Raw genomic sequence first — 23,461 nt, forward strand, 5'->3', positions numbered from 1 at the left:
TACCAAGAACCTATTCAGTGAGTAGTTACCATACAATCAATTTCTTCTACCCTGCAATGTCACGATTAAATACAAGGCATGAAACTTGTGTCAAGCCTATCTTATTTAATCATATGCTTTCACATTCACTATGCTTAGTTCTAATTAATGTAAATTAGAAACTCCTTTCTAATTTCATTTACTCTGGCCAGAGATTCCTGAACTAGCATAAGTGGATCAGCATTGAATATTCTCTTCCTTCACTGGAAGGGGTAGATCCTTTATTGATCATACACTATCTTCGTGTACAAATTCCTTGTTAGTCCCCTTAACAATATAGCAAGAATTACATAAGGGGGGTTTCCTTGTTAGTCCCCTTAACAATATAGCAAGAATTACATAAGGGGGGTTGAATGGAATTCTTGAACCTTTTTCTTAAAATTAAAGTGTTCAAACTCGAGTATAGATATAAGTGTTTTGATTAGCACAATGTGGATCAAAATATAAGTAATTAAAAACAAGAGTCTTTAAAAACTTTCTGGTGGATTTAAACAACTCCACCAGAGATATATATTATATCGAGAGAACTCTGTGTGCAAGAATGCTTACAGCTGCTTACAAATTTGAACTACTGAGAATACAGAGAAATGCTAATAATTCTGCTTACAAATATTTCTCACTTTTTGTATCTCAGATCTTAGTTTCTATTTGCTACTTCTTGGTTTATATATTACCAAGATTACAAAGTCAAAAGATAGAATCATTATAAAAACTATCAGTTCTAATGCTTTGTTACTTTTTTCTCTATTACCCAGTTAATAGGCTTCCTCATTCCATTTGCATACATCCCGATGCATGTGACCAGTTGTCACTGTCAACTGATGTTTGAATTCTTTATCCGTTGGGTACATGATCATCTGTCGACTTTATGATCATCCGTTGATGGCTTCATTGATCATCCGTCGACTGCTATTTTAAACATCCGTTGATAGCCATTTGATCATTCGTCGATGGCTTTGTTAATCATCCGTCGGTAGCTATTTTGGCACTTGACTTTATTTCACTTATGCAGAATTACAAGACATCATTTATGTACAATTAATCATCCTATTCTGCATATCTAGTAAAAGTCAACATGACTTATATGCTACTACAGAATCTATACAAAGGTGTATGCATAAATGTGCTGTAGACTCATTATTACATAAGCTACTCACTCGATGGATAATAAATCTTTATCCGTCGGGACTATAATTCTCATCGTCGAGTGCTACATTATTTCACTAAGTAAAATCTACTTAGGTGTTTTGTTTATGAAATCATCAAGTACACAACATATGCACAACATTCCTACACCTAGTAGAGCCCTTATTATTGTCCCTAGAGACTAAGAACTAAATCAAAGTATAGTTCAGTGTACACAAGATGACTATGATGACCTCAAATCTAAGGATACTTGTACAACTATCACTATGTGAACATCCGCTGACACGTGAGTGAACTCCATCAGTTATTCAGCTGTGTGAGTCATGTTCAGTGAACTTATTCTATATTAAGCACCTACATACTAGCTATAGTGTCACCACACAAATGTCTATGAGAACAGACATCCTTCATAATGAAGCAAACATAGTATGTACCGATCTTTGCGGATTACTAATTACCAGTTAGTAATCCTACGACCAGGAAATATTTAAGTTCAGAGTTATCATCTTTTAGGTCTCATTATTATGATCTCATCATAATCCATAAAAAGCTTTACTCTAAACTATGGTATATCTTATTTAAACACTTAAATATATAAATCCCGTAGTAAAACCAAAATAAGTCTTTTATTAATATCAATGAAATCAAAGTAGATTACATAAAAGTTATTCCTAAATCATCATACATGATTGGACTTAGGACACATCTCTTTCAATCTCCCACTTGTACTAAAGCCAATCACTCTGGTATCTAATACCCATCTTGTCTTTACGACGATCAAAGTGACTTTGAGAAAGTGGCTTTGTTAAAGGGTCTGCTATGTTGTTATGTGTGTCAACTCTCTTAACGTTGACATCTCCTCTTTCAACAATCTCCCTAATCTGATGAAAGCGTCGCAAAACATTTCCTATAAGAAGTATGTCATCCACATACAATACAAGAAATGTTACCGCGCTCCCACTAACCTTCTTGTAGACACATGGTTCATCTATGTTTTTGATAAAACCAAACTCTTTGGTTGTCTCATCAAAACGGATGTTCCATCTACGAGAAGCTTGCTTTAAATCATATATGGTTCGCAGCAGCTTACACACTAGGTGTTCATTTCCCTTGGAAAGAAAACCCTCTGGCTGTGTCATATACACTTCCTCTTCAAGTTTCCCATTGAGGAAGGCCGTTTTCACGTCCATTTGCCAGATCTCATAATCGTAGTAAGCAACAATCGCAAGCAAAATCCGAATTGATTTTAACTGGGCTACATGCGAAAAAGTTTCATCAAAGTCAATCCCTTTCCTTTGTTTGAATCCTTTTACCACGAGCCTGGCCTTATAGGTCTCCACCTGGCCATCTGCTCCAATCTTTCTTTTGTATACCCACTTTCACCCAATAGGCTTAACACCTTCAGGCGCCTCAACCAGAGTCCATACTTGGTTGGTATACATAGATTCCATTTCGGATTTCATGGCACTATGCCATTTCTCTAAGTCAACACTACTCATAGCCTCATTATAGGTCACAGGGTCGTCATCATCAATGATTGACAACTCATTGTCATTCTCAATGACAAGGCCATAATACCTCTCAGATTGGCGAGACACTCTCCCTGACCTACGAATGGGCTGTTCCACAGAAGGTTGTTTAGTCTGAATAGGTGTTTCCACTTGATCCGTAGTAGTTTGTGCTTCTTGAACTTCATCAAGTTCAATTTTGCTCCCACTGTTTCCTTCAAGGATAAACTGCTTTTCCAAGAAGGTAGCATGTCTGAAGACAAACACCCGATGATCGGTGTAAAAGTAATACCCTAAAGTCTCTTTAGGATATCCCACAAGATTACATTTTACGGATCGAGATTCCAGCTTATCTAGGTCAACTTTCTTGACATAAGCTGGACATCCCAAAATCTTAACGTGTTTAAGACTCGGTTTCCTTTCTTTCCATATCTCATATGGAGTTTGCGGAACAGATTTGGAAGGCACCTTATTCAGTAAATATGCTGAGGTTTCCAATGCATAACCCCATAGGAATACTGGAAGATTCGCATAGCTCATCATGGACCGAACCATGTCTAACAAAGTTCGATTTCTCCTTTCAGATACCCCATTCAACTCTGGAGTATATGGAGGAGTCCACTGGGAGACTATACCATTTTCTTTGAGATAAGCTAGAAACTCTCCATTCAAGTATTCACCACCTCGATCTGATCGAAGAGTTATAATACTATGTTTGGTTTGTTTCTCCACTTCATACTTATATTCTTTGAACTTTTCAAAGGCTTCAGACTTGTGTTTCATCAAATACACATATCTGAATCTAGATCGATCATCTATGAAAGCAATGAAGTATGAAAATCCACCCATGGCTTGCGTAGACATTGGTCCACATACATCTGTGTGTACCAATCCTAGCATATCTGCAGCCCTCTCTCCATGTCCACTAAATGGAGATTTGGTCATTTTACCCAATAGACAATACTCGCATGTAGGATATGATTCAAAATCAAAGGGGTCAAGTAACCCTTCCTTATGCAATGTCCGCAGTCTATTTTCACTAATATGACCAAGTCCGCAGTGCCACAAGAAAGTGAGATTTTCATCATCCCTTTTTCTTTTATTAGTATGTTCAATTTGTAGTAAATTATGCTCTACGTCACATACATACAGACATTGTTTAAAATACCACTTCCATAAATAACGTTATCTCTAAGAATTGAACATTTATTATTTTGAATAACAAACAAAAATCCAGCCAAGTGTAAGATGGAATAGAAATAATATTCCTCAAAATCGAGGGAACAAAATAATAATTATTTAGAACAATAGTCTTGCCCGTAGGCATATGTAAATGAAATGATCCTACAGCTTCAGCAGCAACTCTTGCTCCATTTCCCATCCGTAGAATCACCTCCTCTTCTTCAAGAGTCCTACTTCTCCTTAGTCCCTGCAACGAATTGCAAATATGAGAACCACAGGCGGTATCTAATACCCAAGTAGAAATTTGACTTAGTGACATATTAACTTCGATCATGATCATACCTGAATCAGAAGCGGTAGTCTCACTACCCTTCTTCTTCTTCAATTCTGCAAGGTAAACCTTGTAGTTCCTCTTCCAGTGCCCCACCTTGTTATAGTGAAAGCAAACAGCTTTGCTCTTGGGGTCTTCAGCTTTTGGTGGAACCGGCTTTTTCTCACCTACTTTCTTCTTCTTGGAAGGGTTCTTCTTCCTTTTCTTAGGATTGGAACCTTCACCAATTAGAAGAATAGAACTCTTATTAGGGGGAAAATTCGATTCCGCAGTCTTCAACATATTGTGGAGTTCAGGCAGGCTGACATCCAACTTATTCATGTGAAAGTTCACAACAAACTGCGAGAACGAACTCAGAAGTGATTGCAAGACCAAGTCTTGGCTCAGCTCCCCATCCATGGCAAAACCAAGTTATCCAAGATGTTCAATCAAATTGATCATCTTAAGTACATGGTCATTCACAGACGATCCCTCAGACATCCTACAACCGAATAGTTCCTTCGATATCTCATATCGAGTTATCCTCCCTGCCACATCATACAACTCTTGTAGATGCATAAAGATAGTGTGAGCATCCATATGCTCATGTTGCTTATGTAGCTCAATGTTCATGGAAGCTAGCATGATGCATTGAGCAACATTTGCATCATCTATCCACTTACGATACACAACATGTTCATCATTATGTGCATCGCTAGCAGGTTCAGTAGACTTAGGTGAGTCAAGCACATATTCCAGCTTCTCAACCCTGAGAACAATTCTCAAGTTTCGAAGCCAGTCAGCAAAATTTGGACTAGTCAACTTGTGAGCATCTAGTATACTCCGGAGTGATAGTGCAGAAGTCATAACGAATATAGTAAATCTGTAAATGATGAACACATAACAACACTTAGCAAATATTCAATTTCATTTCAAGATACTATATGAATCGGGTCTTTATTCATAAGTGGCTCCCACTAGTTTATCTAATTTATTCAACCCCTAAGTGAAAATTAAGCATTCATAATGCTAGTGGGAATAGGGATCCTACATTCCATCACACAACCTCGGCTGTAGCACGAAACATCATGTGATGTTCAGTAGGCAGACAACTCTTGTCAATTACATCTTATGTTATTCCCTAATAAAACTTTAGCCTCTTGAATAATTGAGTCACGGCTGTAGCACGACAAACTCAATATTCTAAGTCAAGTCTAACCCAACATTTCGTACAATTGAATCAGTCTCCAACGGCCCACGGCTGTAGCACGTAACGACCTTTAGATTCTAATTCAATGTACACATCTCTATGTAATAGACAAGTATTTCTTATTTTGAAATCAAAGCCCTCGGCTGTAGCACGAAACGAAAATGATTTAAAAATAAGAACCACTTTCTACCATGTTGGAAGGTTATGACCAACACAAGCCCATTGTGTCATTGGCCAATTACTACTTGATATTATTTAATTTTAGAGGGATTATATTATGTTACAATCATAATCATATTATAAAGAGATTCTTCCTTTTAAATTAAATATTTCAAAATCAATAATCGATAATCAGATGATTCCCAGATCGGGGGGAGCATTATCAAGAGGCGTCACCTAATACCCCTTTCTTACAGATAGAAATCTGCTTTTGACAGAATCATCCTTTCTCTCAATATTGAAAATTCATATTTAATTACGTGTTTCATAAACACAAGAATCTCATGATTGTAATCATAATATTATTATTATGGCAAGAAACGATTCCTATTCTAGATTTTCTAGAGCACGCCTTATATAGATTTAAGTTCACCTAAATCTATCATCGCATGGTAAACATAGGCATATATCTCATATATAAAATTAAATAAACAAGTAAATGTAAAGTGCAATAAAGTAAATGTGTTTGGTTATGGCCCCATCTATGTGATCTTTATCAAGCTCATGATAAAGATCAAGGTCAATCTAATATGGTGATGGAAATAAATACAACTACTTATTACATAAGTCTTCTTCTTTGTTTAGACTTCTTGTATGCCTCGTCTTCTTCTTTGTATCACCTCCATTGGATAGCCTTCTTGAGTCTTCAATTAAATTACATAGATTGAAAGTAAAACTAATCTAATGAACTTACAAGAATAACACGAGTTATATTCGAGATTTATGATTACAAAGATTGACGACATGCAAGTCGTATTTAAAACCAAAACCAAAACCATTACACTAAGGTCGAAAGGCCATAACCATCCACCATGCTCATACAACACATAAAAGCATGTTAAAACACATAATCTGATCTTAACATATCATATTATCCATGATCTAATCATAAAAAAAATATGACAAAAATCAGAAAAATTAGAATCAAATCAGAAAAACAAGAATCACTGTTTACGGGCAGTAAACGACGTCAAACGCCTTACAGACGAGTCGCTGATTGCTTTTGCTATCAGTTTTGTTCAGACGCTCGTTTACCTATGAAATAGGGTATTCGTTTGCGTAAATCGGACACCTGACCCAGATTTCAGCAAATCTGCAGTAGCCAATTCAGAATCTGTATCTAATATGATTCTCATAATTAGAACAAACATAAATCATGTATATATCAGTATATATACAGATTACATAATTATCTTATGATTATACAACTCACATGAATATCATATATTCAAAACCATACATATATAAGCATATTATATCAACATCAAATCATGGCGAATCACGTACATGCTCATATATCGAAAACAGTTAAACACATAAACGAATTAAAAACTTTTCGCAAGTAGCTCTGATGCTATTGAAGGGTTTTTAGCACATAAACGCAACGAAAACGTAAATTTAAATCTTAAAAAAAAACAAAACCTTCTGCAGGATCCATGCGAAAAATAATATTTAATTCGTAGTTCAGTATGTTTACCTTAAGAAGCTTTACGTTAATGGAAAGATGGAGGTATTTAATAGCGATCCAAGAACGATAAACACGTTATCCACCAAGAGATCAATGTAATGGAGGAGGAAGAGGTTGAGAGAATTAGTTGCCTCCCTCTTGTTCTACTTTAGAATTAGGGTTAATTATTTGGGTTGAGGCAAATAGGGTTTATAATAGTATATTTATAGGCAAAATTTTCAGCTGAAATTTTTTCATAAAATATTATTATTATTTATCCTTTAATTGATTATTCTTATTAACCAATTAACTAATAATTAAAACACCTTTTAATCATTAATCCTTTTTCTAAACACTTTAGAAAAATAATTCTCTCACTTGATTTAATTTCCAAAATTAAATTCTTAATTAATAATATTAAGAATAAATTAAATCTCATTTAATCAATTATTAAATCTCCTAATTAATTATTTATTTCACAAATAAATAATTACCAGCCATTATTAATTAATTCCTTCATCATTAAATCATTCTCTTTTATGGTGTGACCCTGTAGGTTCAATATTAAGTCGGTAGTAGAAATAAATATTAATAAAACTATTTTATCATTATTTATATAAATTCTCTAATTCTTTAAATATGATTAATTAATAAATTAATCATATTTATTCTACATCGTGAGGGATACTTCTCAGCATATCGCGACTATCCGGATAATACGAATTCACTGCTTAGAATACCAAGAACCTATTCAGTGAGTAGTAATCGTACAATCAATTCCTTCTACCCTGCAATGTCATGATTAAATACAAGGCATGGAACTTGTGTCAAGCCTATCTTATTTAATCATATGCTTTCCCATTCACTATGCTTAGTTCTAATTAATATAAATTAGAAACTCCTTTCTAATTTCATTCACTCTGGCCAGAGATTTCTGAACTAGCATAAGTGGATCAGCATTGAACATTCTCTTCCTTCACTGGAAGGGGTAGATCCTTTACTGATCATACACTATATTCGTGTACAAATTCCTACACCAAGTAGAGCCCTTATTATTATCCCTAGAGACTAAGAACTAAACCAAAGTATAGCTCAGTGTACACAAGATGACTATGATGACCTCAAGTCTAAGGATACTTGTACAACTATCACTATGTGAACATCTGCTGATACGTGAGTGAACTCCATCAGTTGTTCAGCTGTGTGAGTCATGTTCAGTGAACTTTTTCTATAATAAGCACCTACATACTAGCTATAGTGTCACCACACAAATGTCTATGAGAACAGACATCCTTCATAATGAAGTAAGCATAGTATGTACCGATCTTTGCAGATTACTAATTACCAGTTAGTAATCCTATGACCAGGAAATATTTAAGTTCAGAGTTATCATCTTTTAGGTCTCATTATTATGATCTCATCATAATCCATAAAAAGCTTTACTCTAAACTATGGTATATCTTATTTAAACACTTAAATAGATAAAGCCCGCAATAAAATCAAAACAAGTCTTTTATTAATATCAATGAAATCAAAACAGATTACATAAAAGTTATTCCTAAATCATCATACATGATTGGACTTAGGACACATCTCTTTCACAGACCTGATGAGAAGAAGATCTTGGCTGGGCAGATCATCAAATACAAAACTGCTTCAGATCTTGCTCTGAAGCAAATAAGAGCATGCATATACAGATGGGGATAACCAATCTATATCTTTCCTGGTCATGAAGGTAATGAAAATTTTAAAGCTGAGGAATTAGTAAGAACTACCCTTAAGTAGGCTGAAGGTGGAAAATAAAGTGAAATAGAGGATATGTTCACAGAATATCAGTTGCAGCTAATCAAAGAGCTAGAGAAGGAACTGGATAAAGTTGGGGGCTGAGACTAAAGAAGAATAAGTCAAGAAAACAAAAAGGGTGACAACAAGGAAATGAGCAAGAAAATAATTTAGATCCAAGAGGAAATTGTTACCAGTTGAACCAGAGGTCACTACTGCTACTCATCAACATCCTAAAGTTCATGTTCCTTATGGGGGTTCAAATTTCATGGTGAATCAATATTACAAAAGGAGGAATCTATTGAGCTAGAAAATGTCTAGTTGACCACATTTCTTGTAGAAAAGGAAGCTCAAAAGAAGAAAGAACTGAAGAAGCCACTACCCAAACCACCAACTCCTAAACAAGTGAAGAAACCTGAAGACAAAGAATCTTTTATCTACATTACAGACATTGAGAAAAAATCAATCCTCAATATATATCTGGATGAGATTCGTGAAGTCAGAGGCTTGGATGCTACTCACAGATTTTCCGAAAGACTTGTGTTTGACTACAAAGGAGGGTCCAACAGAAAATGGCCTCTTGAACACATTCTTAAGAAATGGTAGAAGATCTTAATGAAGGTATTTTCTCACCTGAAGAGAGCTAGTGGATTCACTCCAACTACCAGAAGAATAGTTCTTTACAGAATCAATCTGATAAGGAATATTTGGAATGAAAAAAGTGCTTTAGATAGGAAACTATCCATTCCCTTTATTGGAAAGTAAATTCATCATCAACCAGATCATTTGACAGAATTCAGAGATCAGGATGGCTGAAGAAGATTTTTCAGACTCAAGGATCAGCTGAAAATAACTAGTAATGATTATCTCGAATACCTCATGCGAATGCTGAATACTAAGAATGAAGATGAAAGGATATTCTGTGACTTTTTTCGAATGCAACATAGTTACAACCGATCAAGGCAGAAAGAAGCAATATGATCAGCTCGGACTAGAGGATCAAAGTAATTTCTTATCATTTTACTTGTATTTTCTGTTCCTTTTAAAAATTTAGTAACTTAATGATAATTTGTTATGCTTTCTTCAATGTATTTTTTCATAACATGTTTTGTTATCACACGAAGATAATTTATGGTTGTTATTTAATCATTCATAAATTGGGGAAAATTGTTAGGAATCACATATATTTTTGATGATGAATAAAACATATAGCATAATCATTCATTAAGTAGGTGTAGCTATCAACGTCTAAATTACCATTTTCTGATAACCGTCGGAATCGTAGCGTATCTACTGATAGATTTTTGCAGCATTTTTCATGTAGATCCCAATAGATAGTCATTGTTGTAATTATTCATTCCATGATCATCACCGACTCAATGGATAAATATAAAAGGATGGCTAATTGTAATAATCGATGCCATATAATTCTGATTAAGTGAAGTGAGTCATTAATGGCTAAGAAGAATATAATTTCAATGGCTAATGGGATCAGCCCATGAACTGGTAAGGAGATTACATTATCAATGGCTGAAGTAGCAAAGAGCGATTGAGAGTGACTTGACAGAGCACATATCTCAAATCTGACAGAGCACAAGTGCTAATAGAAGATACTAGTTTGAAAAATTAGAGCCAAGAAAAAGAAACATTCCATTTCAATGCATGACAAATTGAAGGGATATTCAAAGAAATATATCAAGATTCAATCAAGCCCCGACGGAAAGAAAATGAAGAAAAAATCTTGCTGGACCTCGAAGAATGAGTCATGTGTTTTCTAGCAAGCAATTTTAACTTGGTGATATATAAACCATGTAGCAGCAGTGTATTTTCTAAGAAATAAGTTTATAGAGTTTTCCATATAGCTTAATTGAGAGCATTATATATGAGAGAAATACTGTAAAAAAAAGCTGTAAAATTCTTATAGTTTGCACAAATTATTTCTTCAATATATAACTAATGTGGCAAGTAAAAAACAAACCACCTGAAATTTTAAGTCCTGCATACTTATTTTAGTTTAGCAAATGTTCAAGTCCGAAAAAGTTGAAATCAGTAATTTGTATTCAACCCTCCTTCTACAAAGTACCCTATTGATTGTTAATAAAGAACATGACATCTTACTATAAATGGGTGAGCACACTTTGTATTACGTTGTTTTAGTTATATGGTGAACATCCCATCTTTAATTGGTGTGAAACAAAGAGCATATTTTCTCTCTCTATAAGTCAAACTAAAGGAACTATTCTTGAGATGAAGCCAAAAAAACTCCATTATTTTTCTCGGAGATGTAGAAACAATTTCTTTATATCTTATATAAAGTAAATTGATCCAAATCTCTCTGTAATTCTCATGCTTTATTTTGTTACAATTTGATATTTAATAAACCAAGTTTCTAATTTTAAAAACACTTCAAAAGTTTTTAAACTAGTCATTCACCCCCCCTCTTCCTAGTTTTGAGATCCTTGTTTCCTAACACTTCCTATAAATGCTGAGAAAGTGATTTAAGTGGTATTTTCTGGTTCCACGTTCTATTACTCTATCATTTTATCTCTTTCATATACAAACTTAGGAGCTGCAAGCTAATTTTTATTAAAGTGAAATGAGTAAAGTCTACTTAAAATAATGGCAAATAATAAAACTGAGTGTCATATCAAAATATTAATAATCTATTAGTGTTTAAAAATGTTAAGAGTTAAGATGAGATGTGTAATTTATTAATTTTTTAATATCTAAATCCAATCCGTCTGATGTTTTTAGATTTCGCGTTCGGATTTAATTCAGATACTTCAAAAGTAATTATTAAAAGTAAACAAATATTAATTCTTGTAACAATATGATAGCTAATACATTTGTTTAAATGTTAAATACAAAAGTATTACTTTATATATTGTCAAGCAAAAGTTAGTGTAGTGGTTGAAGTTTTGGTTTTCTTATATGTTTATGTTTTACATTGGTTTTTTTTAATTTTTTATTCATTTAATCAATTATTATATTAAAATTTTGATTTATTTAAAAAAAATTGTAACTTATAAATTATGATTTACCAAACACTTCAACAACTTATAAATAACTTATAAGTAAAATTATCCAAACTCCTAAATAGCTTATAAGGTACAATGTTCATATCACTTCTAGAATATTTTTAAACTTTAAGTTGTAAGTTATATTTTTAAAGAAACATGTGCTTTGAAGTTCCACTTGCTCATGTAATCTATGTGTTTTTTTACCTTAATATATTATATTTTTATTTTAAAATAATGATTTAGATTCATTCCTTAGATTTTAGGTTGATTTCGTATCATACATGTTTGAGAAACCTTAAAATAAGTAACTTATGATTTAAATTGAAAAAGTGACTTATAAGTAGATTAATACTTATATGTAATATAAATATTTGGATAATTTCCTTATAAGTCAGATTTTTTTTCTTAAATGAACTAAAATAAATAATTTTTAAATATAATTATCTTAATTCGTAAATTTTAAATTAGGCTAACATTTGAAAACATATATTTTAAAGCTAAAGTTAATTAAAAAGAAAAAAATTAAAATAAATTGAGAAAAAGTACGTCGTTACTAACATTCAACTTATCAACTTATAAGTTGGGTCGACAAACATTCATCGATAAATACTTACGGCTTATAAGTTAATAAGCCCTGTATAAGGGGTTGAGCAAACATGCTTTAATCAATTTTAATATAATTAACATAATAAAATAACAATAAAATAACTTATGAACAAAAAAAATCTCCTTATCATTAAATAATTCCATTTTGTTAATATACTATTTATATTTACTCTAAGTATATTTATATAAGAAATCATAAATATAAAATTTACCGATTTTACCGATTAATAACCCGATTAATCGTCATATTGAGTTTTGTTAATTCAAATTTTTAAATCGGGATAATTTTAACATTTTTTTGAATTAATATATCAAGCTTAACAACTTAAATTTTATTATATTTTTTAATTTATTCAATTATTATTTCGATTAGTCATTCTGGTTAATCATCGATTATCTGATATATTGATAAATAATTACCGTATGATACCTCTACATACTAATTTTCATTACCATCTTTAAAATGCCGTAAGCAACTAGTAATTTTAGTAAGTTTAATGTAACACCCCCAAATCCGGGGTCGGGGATCCGGGTTGTCACAGGTTCCATTTCTCTTAACAATACTTACTCTTGAATCAATCCACTAACTATTGTGTACTGTGACCCCATAATATACATACACACCACAAGTTATAGTCCCAGAGATGAAACCGAAAAGAGTACAAGCCATTAAGACCCACAAATTATAAGTTATTATACCACAAAATGAATTCTGAATAAGTTTTCATGTTCCTTGCCATTATAAAAATTCATAATTATACGTAAGTCTGGTACGCCAAAAGTTGAAAGCCTAGCCTATCGGTAGATCTCACCTCAACCATAATGACACTAACGCCTGCAGGAAATTACGGAACGTTACCTATCCATTCGCGAATTGGGAGCTTGGTCCCGTTCATCTTGCCTAGTTGTTGTTGTATGATGAATGAATAAAGCAAGGGTGAGCAACACAACCCACCAAAATAACATATAACTGATTAACAATATATAAGCATTCTCATAGTATTTCGGAAGTATTGGTCATACTATTATAAACCAAGTTCAATATCTTAATGCGATAAAGTCGCAAAATACTCAATATATATTTTTTTTCTTTTCATAATCTCTGAAATCATCTGTGATGTATAACATACACAGAGTTCCATTAAATAGATTGTATAAAAATATCGTTATAAGGTGATCTCATATATCTAACCTTGCCTTGACATTTTTTCAAAAATCTTTGCCATGCATAATGCAAACACTATTCCAGGGCGGCCGCGCGCGCCCAGTTTCTGCCCCAGAATCCTGATTTTAGTCGAAAAAAGGTTTTGAGAGTCCTGCTCATCCTGGAGCCTATATATAACAATAAAAAGACGTTTTTAACGCCAAGGAGGCCTGTGAGAGCAATTAGAAGACCTAGAGAGCACGAGAAGGCTACGGAGAAGAAGACTTTTGTTTTCTTTGATTTAGGAGATACTTGGATGCTTCTTTTCGATTTGTCTTTGAACCCTAGTACTCTTCTATTGTTTATTATCATGATTTCATTGGAACCCATGGTGACGATGAGTTCGGTTATGAACTAATCGTTATCGTGGGGTTCTAGCGGATTTATTTATGGATTTCATTAGTTAAATTATTTCGATATCTTGGTGTGTGGTGATTGATTGATATCCTAGTATAGGTTTTGCTTATTCGTCTTACGTGCGTAGCTAACATATAAGATAGCGTGTTAATCTCTATTGAAGCGAAAGTGAATATAGAGATTTAGAACTTGCCATGCTAGCATAGGTTCATGTATTTGTTATGCATGATTCGTTGGTAATTTTAACCATCTTACTTGCCCTATGTAATCACGACAGTTAACTTGTTCATTAAACATTTATGTTGTCAAATTCTATAGATATATAGGGTCGCAACATAATTGTTCTCTATTCAGCTTCTATCTCTTTTGTGGATGTCTGGTAGTATGGTATTCGTACAATGAAAGTTGGCGTTTATCAGTTTCGTGTTATCTGATTAGTGTCATCACCATTACATACTAAGGTTAAGAACGAAAAGGATATTGAATAAAGTTTTTAATGAAGTTAGAATCCCATGTTTGTCTCATATAAGTAATTCAACCTCAATTCTCTTAGTTAATGCTATTTAGTATAATATCTTAGTTTAATCAAAACCCAATTTGTTATTTGTCTTAGCATTGAGCGATAACCATACATTGTTGTTGTGGCGTCCTCCAAACCCGGGTCAGAAGTTTGGGGTCCACAACTCATACACAATATATAATTCTGTAAAAGAAATATTAATTATAATGACCCTGCTTCACGAAACCACGGATCGCAACAGGTTAAAGTATGAAAACAAGCCACAACCTTAATTTTTATTACAACGCACCAAATCCCAACTCATTTAACTTACAATTGATAATAAAATTATTCTTACAATCTTACTATCTCACTACCTCCATAAGCTTCTGCTAGCTCGAACCAACTCAATCTGGAATCCTAGCTCGTACATTGAACTGGGAACCCCGCTATCAACCGTACCCCTTTTTAACTGTAGAATACATAAAAAGATTCGCAAGAGTGAGCTAACTAGCTCAGCAAGTCATAATAACGATAAGTGAGGTTAAACAATGATCAAGTGAGATGATTCAGATGAATCAAGTTTCTTTTTAACTAATCATTAGAATTGGATATTCATTTTAAGTTTTAAAAACCAAGGTTAGGCTGCTGATCAGTCACGCACTAACCCCGAGCAAGCAAACAACACTGCTCTAATTACTGGATCCAAGGCACACATTGGCCTAGCTTGACCATTGGTATGGTCTGACCACGAATCTGGTCCACATATATAAAAACTATCCAATACTAAAGCAGTTCAATACGATAACAATATGATTCAATAAAACAAGATCATAATCAATAACGGTTAAACATTTGCATAAAAACGTAAGGAAACTCATGGATATCTCAAGGGTATAACAGGGTATGTATAAGAAATGGTTTTCAGTTAGTACAGGGGTCAGGTATTTGACCAATAATGATTTTTCAAGATATGGTTCTTTGATGTTATTAAGAATGATTGGAGTATGAAAGTTTCTGTGTTTTCAAATCATTCTCTTTCAGTGTTTGGTGTTGGTAGTTATACCTTTGGGAAGGAGTATTATATTTGTATGGTTTGGTGCCTGAGGACCAATTAAGGACGGATTACAAAGAATAAGGCTTATGGCTCAAGATCAAGAGAAATCAGGATTCAAGGTTAAATAGTTTAAAAACACTTGCAATATAAAACATGAGTTGTGTTAAATAATAATGACATGTTATGAAACAGTTCGAAAATAATTGCAATATATCTTGAAGAAAAGTTCGGAAATACTTGCCTTACAAGGCTTTACAACTATTACTGATCAACTCTGAGCCGACTTTGCTGTTCAGGCTCTAACGTCCAACCACTAGATCCCATTGGATTCGATTTCGACACTCAGGTCTTCCTGTTGAAACTCTACTGAGCTCGTCGACTGACCACTAGGTTATCTTTAGTCCATCGTCCACTTTCAGGTTCTCGACTATAACCTACAGGGTCGAAATACCCTACGTTAGACGTCTAAGTAAGCCTGACATATCCTCGATACTATTTCTTACCCAATGATATTCAAACCCGACTCGTAATTATGTACATTATTACAATACCATAACACACCCAACAGTCAGGGTTCACATTTTCGAGAAATCGGTTTGGTGTTCATTTTCAGAAAATACGTATACTCATTATTTTACGAAATTAGGGTTATTGGGTTTTAACAGAACATTCACCACCACCTACAATCACGTTCTGCACAGAATATATGTATATACTTGTTTATACTCGTTCGACATTCCGATTATTACAGGGTATGTCCCGATTTTCCGAATTTAATTTCCAAAAATTCGGGCAGCACCTCCTCTGTTTATCGGCCTACCCGTCGAACAACTCGACGTCAAATCACAACCAATCCATTCAGTCCAAACCAATCACGCCATCCACATTAACAATTCCCAACCACCGATTTGTACCAACTAATTATTATTTACATCTTATATTTTTATTTTATTCACGATTTGCATTTTAAATCGTATTTTGTATTTTAAATTATAGGACTCAGAACAACGTCATCACCGTCCACCGTCCACTCGTAAATAGTCATTGCGGACGGCGGCAAAATTCCGCGGGTACCCGATCAATTCCCCGGGTTTCCAACGCGTAACTTCGCCGATTAACTTTAATAATTTCTCACACAAAATTCTTTATATCACGAAATTGCTCAGACAAATTCTCTGCAGAAAGTATTAAAAGAAACCCAATCAATACGCGAATAACAGGGAGTAGAATACACAGCCGAATAACAACACCACAACTGCACGCGCACACGCGCAAAACACACAGCAACACACACTTAATTACACACATATATACTGAATACATATATGTATATATGCAAAACGGGAGTAGCGGGATGCCAAGCCGGAGGTAATTAATCGGAAACGAACCGGAATTCAAAGGAACGAGACGGCAACGCGACGCCGACGGACAGCCGGACTGAAGAAGCGGCGAAATCGCCGGAAAGCGAAGAACAGAGGGGGGGATGTGAGAGATTACCGGTGAGAAAGAGAAGTGAGGTTGAGCGAGAGATTGAGAGATTTTAGAGAGAGAGACCATCGATTGTAGAGAGAAAGAGACGGGGTGAAGAACGGGGTTACATCCCCTGTTTATTTATTATTTTTTTTTTCGAATTATGCTGCTTCTGCCACGTATCAGTTGAATTAACGAGAAACCAACACGTGTCCTGCTGCAACGCTTTGCCCCGAAAATTTTAAAATTAATGAATCAAGGTGCGAATAAAACAGCCCCCAAAAATTACGAAAATAGTTTTAAAATATCATTAGTATCCCGGAGTTTATAAAAACATAAGTTTCATAATTTAAAAATAATTTCTGAAACGCAGTATATACCTGTATTTCACATTTAACGAACTGAGGTGTACTTAAAACAGATTCAGAAAATCATGAAAATAGTCTTAAAATATTACAAATATACCGAAGTTAATAAAAACGTAAATTTCGAAATTTTAAAATAATTTTTGAAACTTAATTTATACCCGTTTTTTAACAATTAACGAAACAAGGCGCGGGTGAAATTAATCCTGAAAATTCCCAAAATAATTTTAAAAATCTCGGAATATTTCAAACTTAAATAAATATGAGTTTCATAATTTTTGAAGATTTCCAGAGCTAAATAATTGAGGAAATATTGATTTCTAAATTTTTATAAAATCCCAAAAATAATTATTATAATTATAAAACCATGAAAATAATTTTAGAGATATTTCAAATATTTATGCAATTAAATTTGCACTAAATTCACTTTTAAAAGTAAAAACAATTCAATACGATCCCATAATTAATCGCGCGGACAACCCGGTACACTATAATTCACATATGGATACTAATCAAACAACACATAGCGGTCAAAACTAACACACATATCTTATTTATTTAATAATTTCCATAATTGCACAATTAAATAATTTAAAAAGAATACACGAGTCGTTATAGTTGTATAGGTGCATAAATTGAACTTAACCTAAACCAGTCTGTGTGGGAACGAATCTGATTTATATCTTATACTACTTGCAAACGCGTATAATTACGTGAATTTTAGCGCATGTTTTCGCCCTAACAAGTTTTTGGTGCCGCTGTCGGGGACTCGGTGTTAATTTTTAGTTTATGTGCTTGTCATCAGTGGTCATTAAAGTTCACTGATTAGGATTCTTTTACTTTCACGATTTACTTGTTGTGTTTCAGGTACTCATTATAATGGGAGATCCAGCAACATGAACGAAAGCCTTGATGGATTTTTCTCAACCCAAGATGAATGATATTCAATCTAGCATTGTCAGGCAAGCTATCACATCTAATACCTTTGAGATCAAGCCTGGCATAATTCAGATGGTGCAAAATTCAATCCAGTTTGGGGGTTTCTCCAACGGAAGGTCCCAATATGCACATTAGGGATTTCATTGAGATCTGTGACACCTTCAAGTTCAACGGTGCTTTTGAAGATGTTGTGAAGCTGAGACTATTCCCATTTTCTCTGAGGGACAAGGCTAAGAGCTGGTTACACTCTCTACCAGCTGGTTCAATTACTACTTGGGAAGATCATGCTCAAAAGTTTCTCATTAAATTCTGCCCTACGGCAAAGACAGCTGCAATCAGAAATGCTATTACTCAATTTCCGCAGCAAATGGGAGAATCTCTAAGTGAAGCTTGGGAGCGCTACAAGGAGATGCTTAGAAAGTGCCCTCATCATGGAATGCCTGATTGGATGATCATCAATTGCTTTTATAATGGTTTGGGAGCACAGTCAAGACACATGCTTGATGCTGTATCAGGTGGAGCATTATGGGAAAAGAGCTATGAGGAAGCTTATGATCTAATTAAACTGATGGCTGCTAATGAATATCAGTATCCAATCCATAGATTGCCATAGGGCAAGGTAGCAGGAGTTCTTAAAGTGGATACAGCTACAACTATCACTGCTCAACTAAAGGCATTGTCAATGAAGATCGATTCTCTGGCTAACTATGGTGTTCATCAGATAACCAAAGTTTGTGAGCTGTGTGCAGGTTCGCATGCGGTGGAGCAATGCGCTATATCTAGTGAATCAACTCAGTTTGTGAGCAACTTTTAGAGATTGCAGCAACCAGTTCCAAACACTTATCATCCTGACAACTGGAATCATCCTAACTTCAGATGGAGCAACAATCAGAATGCGATGCAATAGCCGTTCCAGCAGTTTGGAGAAAAATAATTCAACCCTCCTGGTTTTCAGCAACAATTTGCACCAAGATAACAACTCCAACTTCAACAACAAACTCATGATGTATGTCAATCTTCGAATGAAAAATCTGAATTGGATGAGTTGAGGCTTAATGTGCAAAAACCATGCTCTTATAAGCCAAAGCCAGGCTGTTTCTATCAAGAATCTGGAGAACGAGATAGGACAAATTGCTAACGCCTTATTGAATCGATAACCAGGAACGCTTTCTAGTGATACAGAAGTTCCAGGCAAGAGGGAAGCAGAAGAGCAGGTTAAGGAAATTACATTGAGGTCTGGGAAGGTTGCAAGCCCTGAAAAATCTCAAGTTCCAGAATCTAAAGTTTTGGCTGAAGAAGATGTGCCGAAGGAAGAAGAAGTGGAATCAAGGAAGAAAACTGTGGAACACACTCCTCCTGAGGGTAATACAGGGGAGAACCAGGTCTATCCTCCACCTCATTTTCCTAAAAGGCTGCAGAAGCAGAAGTTGGATAAGCAATTTGCTAAGTTTCTGGAGGTGTTCAAGAAACTTCATATCAACATACCTTTTAATGAATCTTTTGAACAGATGCCTAGCTATGCGAGGTTTATGAAAGGTATTCTCTCTCGGAAAGTGAAGCTCGATGACTTAGAGACCATTGCTCTAACGGAGGAATGCAGTGTTGTACTACAACGGAAGTTGCCTCCGAAGTTTAAAGATCCTGGAAGCTTCACTATTCCTTGCACCATCAAAAACTTATCATTCGACAAGTATTTATGTAATTTCGGAGCTAGCATCAATCTGATGCCCTTGTCTATCTTCAAGAAGCTTGGTCTACCTGATCCGAAGCCGACATATATGTCCTTGCAATTGACCGATCGTTATATTACATATGCACGAGGCATTATGGAGGATGACTTGGTCAAGGTGGACAAACTTATATTTCCTGCTGACTTTGTAATTCTTGACTTTGAGGAGGATAAGAAGATTCCCATTATCTTGGGGAGACCATTCTTAGCTATTGGTCGAACTATGATCGATGTGCAAAAATGAGAGCTTATGATGAAGGTTCACAATCAAAAGGTCACTTTTAATGTGTTTAAGGCAATAAAGTTACCCACAACTAAAGAGGAATGCTTTAAAGTAGAGATGGTCAATTCTGTAGTGAATCCAGAACTTTAGCAATTGCCAAAGTCAGATACCTTAGAGAGATCCTTAATAGGGGAATCAGTTATTGAAGATAAAGAAGGAGCAGAGCAATTGCAGGTTTTGAATGCACCTCCGTGGAAGAGGAATTTGGATATGCCATTCGATTCTCTTGGGTTAGCAAAGCTAAAAATTTCTCAGGAGCGTCTCGAGACATCTATTGAAGATGCTCCCACACTTGAGCTCAACCCACTACCAGATCACTTGAGTTATGCATTCTTAGGTGTACACCCTGACAAGGGGTTGGGATATATTTTTAATTATATAGAGAGTGGATGGACAAATCATCCCGTTCCTACAGAGGGTTCTTCTCATGTGCAGCAGGTAGTTGATATGACTGGTGTTGGTGATGAGTAGTACAGGAGAGTGAGTAGGCATATAGAGGCCATGCACGACATTCACCATCATTTTGCTGCAGATTTGACACAGGCTTTGGGCACTATGTTCTGAGCCACTAGTGTCGAGGTTCATTGGCCACATGATCATCCACCCGAAGAGGGTGATCTTTCTGCTAACTAGGTATGCCTGATATCCTTATTATTACCTTCAATGAGGATATTGAAAATTTTAAGTTTGGGGGGTGATAATGTAAGAATTAGTAGTGTGTATGTCCATATAAATTCATATAGATTCATATTGCATGTTTAGTTGTAGTTCACTCATATTTTTGCATGATTGTACATTTAGGACATATTTGTTTGCATATTTGTTTGTGTTATTATGTGAGTCCATGTAGTTGCATTTGCATGCATATAACATAATCCCTTAGGTTGAGCTATTTCTGATTGATTGGTTGATGTTGATGTGAGTGTAGTGATGATGAACAGAGGGATGTTTAAATCCTAATGAATTGATTTACATGCCAGAAACAAATATTTTCACAAAGTCTTATAGGGTTGCTTTTGATTTAGATCATGATCATACTTATTTATTTGTTCAGATTTAATCACTTGGTTATATTTTGAATTTGTGATATTCTCATAATGACAAAAAGAACACTGAATTTTTGAACTGGAGAAAAACTTGGATTTTATTGCTAGTTGTTGTAAGGCTAAGCGTCAAATGGCTAGTAGTCGGCTCATATTTTTATGAGTAGTCTAGGGTTGAATGAGATGGAGCGAAACACACTCATTCAGAATTTGTTGAAAAAAGAAAAGAAAAAAAAGAAAAAAAAAGAAAGAAAAGAAAAGAAAAAGGTATGTGTTTATGCATAATTGATGAAGAGTGAGCTCTTTATTCCAGGGGACTTTGTGCCTAGTGACCTAAGGCTTTTCATAGTGTGGGATCTGCTAACCTAACGCTCGCTACATGGGTATTATTGTATAAGTCTTTTGGGACCTCATTCATTGCACGATCAAGTAAGCATCTTTGTTATGTGTTTAATAATAGCATGAATCCCTGTATAACTCTAGTAGAAAGGAGGTGTTGTGAGTCATTATGCGTTTAACGTCTATTCTAGTTATAAACTTGTGATTGTTTTGATGAAAGATAAGTTTTGGTTATTGATCTAGTATCGAGAGTATATCTGTTAAGTATCCCACACACGCACGTTTCTGGTTTGTGAGTTAATTTATGGGATTTATTCGAGCTCTTTTTTGAGTCATTGTATTCTTAGAGACATTGGATTATTCATTTGGTTATGGTTATTCTGATGGTATCGATTGCATTATCATTTAGTTGCATTCATGTAGTTGCATTCATGCATTAGGTTTGTTTTGTAGTTTTGAGTCTATTTATGCTTGAGGACAAACATCGATTCAAGTTTGGAGGTGTGATAAGTGGATTTTATATCTACTTGGAACGCTTCATTTCAGGCTTTAGTTGGTGTTTTGGACTCAAGTTGTTGGTATTTTTGATGTGTTTTTGTATTTGTGCATTACAGGCATCAGTTAACGGAAGAAATAAGCTTTTCAAAGAATTATGCTAAAAACATAGATCATAATTGGAAGCTTAGGGCATTCTCAAGTTGTAGAGAATCTTGTTAGCTTCGCGTGGGCAGTTGAATCGCCTAATTCTGACGAGCAGAACTCAAGATACAGCCGAAAGAAGAATTGTCAGAATTTTTCCAGAATGTCAGCGCGGCCTCGCCAGAACCAGAGCGCCCGCGCTGCTAAAAACACTATTCCAGCATGCCCGCGCCCGAAAACAGCGCGCCCGCGCCCGGTTTCTGCCCCAGAATCCTGATTTTAGTCAAAAATGAAGATTTTGAAAGTCCTGGTCATCCTGGAGCCTATATATACCAATAAAAAGACGTTTTTAATGTCAAGGAGGCCTGCGAGAATAATTAGAAGACCTAAAGAGAACGAGAAGGCTATGGAGAAGAAGACTTTTATTTTCTTTGATTTAGGCGATACTTGGATGCTTCTTTTCTATTTGTCTTTGAACCCTAGAACTCTTCTATTGTTTAATATCATACTTTCATTGGAACCCATGGTGACGATAAGTTCGGTTATGAACTAATCGTTATCGTGGGGTTTCAACGGATTTATTTATAGATTTCTTTAGTTAAATTATTTTGATATCTTGGTGTGTGGTGATTTATTGATATCCTAGTTTTGGTTGTGCTTATTCGTCTTATGTGCGTAGCTAACATATAAGATAACGTGTTAATCTCTATTGAAGTTAAAGTGAATATAGAGATTTAGAACTTGACATGCTAGCATAGGTTCATGTATTTGTTATGCATGATTCGTAGGTAATTTTAACCATCTTACTTTCCCTATGTAATCATGATAGATAACTTCTTCATTAAACCTTTATGTTGTTAAATTCTATAGATATATATAGGGTCTCAATATAATTGGTGTATATTCAGCTCCTATCTCTTTTATGGATGTCTGGTAGTATGGTATTCGTACAACGAAAGTTAACTTTTATCAGTTTCGTGTTATCTGATTAGTGTCATCACCATTACATGCTAAGGTTAAGAATGAAAAGGCTATTGAATGAAGTATATAATGAAGTTAGAATCCCAT

The 23,461-nt window shown here is 34.7% G+C and overlaps 1 non-coding gene across 1 annotated transcript; it reads right to left on the reverse strand.

Moving 5' to 3' along the window:
• Positions 1-18,691: 18,691 nt before the first annotated feature.
• LOC141710119 (small nucleolar RNA R71) lies at positions 18,692-18,798 on the reverse strand. The gene has a single exon (XR_012570656.1). It is a non-coding gene; the product is annotated as a small nucleolar RNA R71 (small nucleolar RNA).
• Positions 18,799-23,461: the final 4,663 nt, after the last annotated feature.

This window comes from Apium graveolens, chromosome 2, assembly GCF_009905375.1.
Source record: "Apium graveolens cultivar Ventura chromosome 2, ASM990537v1, whole genome shotgun sequence".
Lineage (NCBI taxonomy): Eukaryota > Viridiplantae > Streptophyta > Magnoliopsida > Apiales > Apiaceae > Apium > Apium graveolens.